Raw genomic sequence first — 5,722 nt, 5'->3', positions numbered from 1 at the left:
AAAAGCTCAAAAAGCCCATGTTAAGCCTTCAGCACCAGTAAGCCAGGGTCCGCTAGAACCTGTAGCAGTCTATGTGTTAAAGAATGGCCAATATTGTCTTTTGGATTTGGTTTCTTTCACAGGGTCATGTCTGAGTCATATGACGTGCGTGACAGTTCTTACTCCCACTAGCCAATGTTAATGTAGGATGTCGGTATATATATAGGATATAGGATGTATAGTTTGGTTCCTCTTTTAGGACGCAGTAACAACTTTGGGGTCAACCGGCTCTCTCGTCATGGCCGTCGCTGGGCAGATTCGGCCGTAGGGCTATGGTGTGTGAAGGATGGATCCCGTTGGTTCCATTTGTACACTCTCAGAGTTAAATTAACACTCTCAGAGTTAAATTAACACTCTCAGAGTTAAATTAACATTGAAGATTTTAGATTGGGGTCCCAGAGATATATATATATTTAACCCATTTTGGGCGTGAACCTCTTTTGGTGTTTTAACTATACTTTAGCTATTGAAAAATAGCAGATCTACAAGCTCATAGCTACGAGCTTGTAGGTCTGCTATTTTTGAAAAATCGTGAAAATGTAGGCTTATAGTGCAAAGCTTTCAATATATTCTTTCAGAGTTAACGTTTTTAACTCAAATATTAGCTTCTGGGGGGTCCCTGGAACAACATATTTTCCTTGTCGGTCCTTGTCATGAAACTGTTTGAGAACCACTGCTATAGAAACATGAGGTTTTTCAGAAAATTGTCATGATTTAGAAGTAAAGATTTTTTTTCTTTTTCTCGACGTCAGGCCTAAATGGGTTAAAGAAAAACATCGTATGAAACGGTGGTCCGTGGCTTAATGCAAATATCAAACCGTGGGGGGTCCTTGAAATGTAATTGATTGGGAGTCTCCCGACTAAAAGCATCGCGGCCAACCTCGGCATCACGCAAAGCGATGCATGGCTTTTAGCTGAAATGCACTGCGCCGTCGCCCTCCGTACAGACAGAGCAGACTATTGATCTGTGAGTGCTGCATGTCGTGTACCTTTGACTTCAGTGGCCGCCGATGTAGAACCCTGACCATTTAAATGGAAGAGCTATTGAACTGACTGGAGTCCTCTCCCCTGTGTTCTTTTGTCCCCTTTTGCAGGCAGGACGCCAGTGACCTATCTGGACCCATACAGAGGTAGGACCACATTTTCAACCCGCTTTCTTTTTCTTGCGTTTGTTTTGTCCAGCCGAGCGTGTCGGTTTCTTTTTTTCCTCCCGACCCTTTTCATGTCAAGGTTCCATTATTTACTCGGGCATTTGAGCCCACACGGACCACCGTTTCGATGACATTTTAGCCTCTCTCTGACCCCGAAATGAGAGAATATTTTGTCCACAATTCCATGCCGTATATCGATGTTGTGGTATACCATTAGGAGAGATATAGCAGGCAAGACGTTGGTCAAAATAACAATTCTTCTACGTTCTCTAGTTGTGTCGACTTCATGTTTTAAATTAAACCATGCAAATGTTTAACAATAATTGAACTCTCGAGTCACTCTCGAGATCAAAGACACGTGGATGTCGCGTCGATGTGGCGTTCGCCTGTGAAACGAGCCCCGAGCGACAGTATATAATACACGGCGGAAGGACAACTTTTTTATTTATTTTTTTGCGAGAGGAAGGAAGGACACCCGGGCTGCGAGTGGGTGAATGTTAAAGGACGGGACAAGGCTGGGATCTAAGGCCCAGCAAGGCCATTAAAATAAAGCCCTAGAGCGACAGAGCAGCCGACCGACACAGAAGAAGAGGAGGGAGAGAGAGAGAGAGAGAGAGAGAGAGAGAGATATTTTAGATAAAAGCCTGATCTTTAAATAGCTGCACCTATTTTTCTTCTGAGGCACAGTTAAGGAAAATGACTCATTTTCTGCCCTTGCACGCGCACCGTGATCTGCTACATAATAAAATCCTCCTGGTTTAACCCTTAGGGGGTAAAACAATGGGCCCCAAGTGGGACGACGACTGAGCTGAGATTTAAAAAAAAAGATCTGAGGCCCCATTTAGACTGCAACCACATCCCGTCAAATCTGATTCAAATCTGATTTGTTTCTCAAATCTGTTTTTTTTTGGCCAAACCATTCACACTGACATTTTCAAGCGACCAGATCGTATCTGTCACAGATCCGCGCGTTCAGACTGGCACTTAGTTAAACAATACAACATATTTCAATATTGATGTGGCACAGATCTGATTCAGGCTAGATTTGGCTGCCAGTGTAAACGGGGCCTAAGTCAATTTGTAATCACACATAAAAATCTACAGTGTTAAATTTGTAACTCTCGAGAGTGTACAAATTTGGTTACAATGGTACACTCCCGGAGTGAAACCAATGCTGACGGTTTTGCCACGTAACTCTCGCAGGAGAGAGACAGAACAACAAAGAGGTAAATTAATATAATTCCCACATTTCAAAGCAGGCTGAGTCTCCGATAGGGACAGGCACACAAACACATGCTCGCACACGTGCATGCTCAACGCAACGTGAGCACAGCACAGCACAGCACAGCACACCACACCACACAACACAACACAACACAACACAACACAACACAACACAACACAACACAACACAGAGCACAGTTTGAAACCGAGAGTGGGTGTTTTATTGCGTTTCATGTACCCTATAGCTAAGGTAACAGGGGACACCTAATGGCGCTCATATGCAGATGATCCCGGGCGAACACACACACACACACACACACACACACACACACACACAGACACAGACAGACAGACAGACAGACAGACAGACAGACAGACAGACAGACAGACAGACAGAGACACAGAGACACAGAGACACAGAGACACAGACACGCACAGACAGACAGACAGACAGACAGACAGACAGACAGACAGACAGACAGACAGACAGACAGACAGACACACACACACACACACACACACTTCAAACAGCTTTGAAACAGCAGAGATAAGGGGAGAAACAAAACAGAGAGCAGGAAAGAGGAGGCTGTGGCTGTAAATAATTAGGCGGAATAGTTGGCTTTTGTTTTTCCTCTGCTGATTGTGGAAAATAGGCGAGGCTGTGACTGTTGCACATGCACCATTATTCTCTGTCTCTCTCACACACACACACACACACACACACACACACACACACACACACACACAGTGACTCACACACAGGCACACATACACAAACACATGGCGCGTGTTTCATGCTGATCCGCCACACATCTGCATCACTCTGGAGTGCGTTTGTTATTTCCTGTCTCTGCAGCACCCGCAACCTGTCACACGTGCACGCACGCACGCACGCGCGCACACACACACACACACACACACACACACACACACACACAGTCACAAAGATGCGTATAATTTGATCTCTGCCTCTCTATAGTATTTAGCTCTATAAACGGAGAATACACAGTCATTCTTGAGCACTGTAATTGATCCAAAACTAGCAAAAAAAACATGACCTACAGTACATACAGACACGGCGACCACGGTCTTGAGATGGAGGAAGGCCGCCATAGGCAGAGAAGACAGACTGTGCACCCACTGCACACACAAAACAAGCTACACCGTACACTTCCTACTTGCCCACTGTACCAAGACATCAGAGACACTCACTTCTAGATGTGGGAGGCTTACGTGGCCCCCCGAAACCTCTAGTCATTTGAAAACGTTGCTTTGAGCCCCATTGGCCCCCGCCGGCAATGGCTGTTTAACAGCGCTCAATAAATCAATAGAGTCCTAATCAATCTGCAATTTCAATGTTGATTCTGCGGATTCTCCCCTGGACCCGCCTTATTACAAAACATGCATTATCACTTCAGCCCTATACGGTATGTATACAAATTTAATCGGACTATTTGAAAATAGCCGATCTATAAGCTCGTAACGTGTCGCTTTGCATCCACGTGAAATGGGATCGACATTCTGCGTAAATGAGTAACTTTTACTTTTGGTGCTTACACTCTTATCGCCACCTAGTGTTCATTCAATGATACTGCACAGTGCCAAATAGAACTTCACAGAAAGAGATGCCAGTTGTTTTAGCAGGAGCAGACATGTCTTATAGCTTTCTCCAGAAACGGGCATATATGTCGGGCGCGGTGCGATCACTATTTACATCTGAACGTCGGACGGACTGGACAAAAACAACCACTTGGGAGTATTTTTGTGAGAAAACAAGCGGCAAAGAAACTACAATGAATTCATCCCTATATGGCGTGCGCGCGCATCCATCCCCGGGAAGGACGCAGGCGTTGCCTATAGCAACCGGGAGCAGGCTAGAGGTTTGTTTTTAGCGTTAGCCGTTTGGGTTTTGGTGAAAAGCTTGGAGGCCCGGGGGAGGGGGAGGGGCGGGGGGGTTGTTGCTAGAGACACGGCTAATAAGGAGTGTGAGGAGAGGAAGTGCGCGCGCACGCGCGTGTGTGTGTGTGTGCGTGCGTGTTTAATTGCAGGCCTTTGTACAGATAATGTGCTTTGAAGCTTCACAGCCGATAATTAGCGAGCACGGCTCCATGGACGGCTCACACAGCATTGGTCATTATTTGTCTGAAACCCACTATTGGCGCCGACACGACCTCCTGGGGGTGGCACGTGCACACACACACACACACACACACACACACACACACGTCACGTGCACACGCACAAGCCAAAAGCATGTGGCGACATAAACACCCATTGATTTGTGTGAGAAAAGCATCAGTTACAGACACAACTCTCTACAGGCCTTATGTGTTGCTATTATGTAGCACTGGCTGCAGGTGAGAGGATTATACACGCGCGCACGAGCGTGCACGCATGCACACATGCACGCACACCTAAACGCACACCCTTGTCTATAATTACAGAGATTTACACAAAGCGTCGTGTCAGTGAAGTGCGTCTGTTGTAACAGCATGAGTCCCTCGTCGGGAAACAGCCTTAAACCAGCGCCGTTTGGGGGGGGGGGGGGGGGGGGGGTAGTAGATCACTGGTTCCCAAACACTGGGTTGGGACCCGTTTGTAAGTCGCGGACACATTTCTAGATGGGTCCCTTTTTATATATATTTTTTGTTTTCGACATTTTCGTTTTTTAATTATTTATAGGCTATTATTTCAAGAAACATTCCCAGAAAAAATAAATAATGAATGACTTAAAAAACATTTTATTTTTCTCATGTCATTTCATGAAGAAATAACATGTGAAATGTAAGAAACTAATCTATCAATTATAGAAAACAAACGTTTAAGTAAGCAGGTATAGTATAGCTGATCCACACAAGCTCCCAATGTGCGTGCGTGCTCTCTCTCCCTCTCTCTCCTCTCTGTCTGTCTCCAGCGGTGACAGTTATCGGTGTTAAAAGCTCTTTTCCTGAGCTCTAATTTATCCCCCAGTGAGTAACAATGTCCAGAGGTACACATTACACCTCAGCTATGCAAGTAAACCTTTGCAAAAACAGACCCTTTAAAAAGAAATACACTCCTTGTCAGCAACAACGGAGAGAGAGAGAGAGAGATAGATAGGACAGAAATGGAAATGGCTGATGCCGCTGTGGCTGGTTGTTGGGACTCAGTCTCTACCATGGTGTTTCGCCCCGGGTCAGGGCAGGGTTAAAGGTCAAAGGTCAGCCTGGCCCAGCACTCGGCCCTAGTGGTTGGAGCGTGAACTGCAGGAAACAGCCAGCGTCTGTCCCCGTCTGTGTCTCTGTGGTTGGTCTCCAGCGTCTGTCCCC

The 5,722-nt window shown here is 45.9% G+C and overlaps 1 protein-coding gene across 4 annotated transcripts in view; it reads left to right on the top strand.

The window, feature by feature from the left end:
• The first annotated feature begins 1,137 nt into the window (after positions 1 to 1,137).
• Positions 1,138 to 5,722, top strand: part of celf2 (cugbp, Elav-like family member 2) — a 151,206-nt gene continuing 146,621 nt past the window's right edge. For all 4 annotated transcript variants that reach the window (XM_080757788.1, XM_080757789.1, XM_080757787.1 and 1 more), the window contains exon 1: positions 1,138 to 1,169. The gene's annotated coding sequence lies outside the window, so the exon portion shown is untranslated. The remainder of the gene's footprint in view (positions 1,170 to 5,722) is intronic.

Source organism: Protomyctophum bolini, assembly GCF_963924005.1.
Source record: "Protomyctophum bolini genome assembly, chromosome: 23".
In the NCBI taxonomy this organism is placed as follows: domain Eukaryota; kingdom Metazoa; phylum Chordata; class Actinopteri; order Myctophiformes; family Myctophidae; genus Protomyctophum; species Protomyctophum bolini.
The sequence above is the reverse complement of the archived record's forward strand: the minus strand, read 5'-3'. Positions and strand labels throughout refer to the sequence as shown.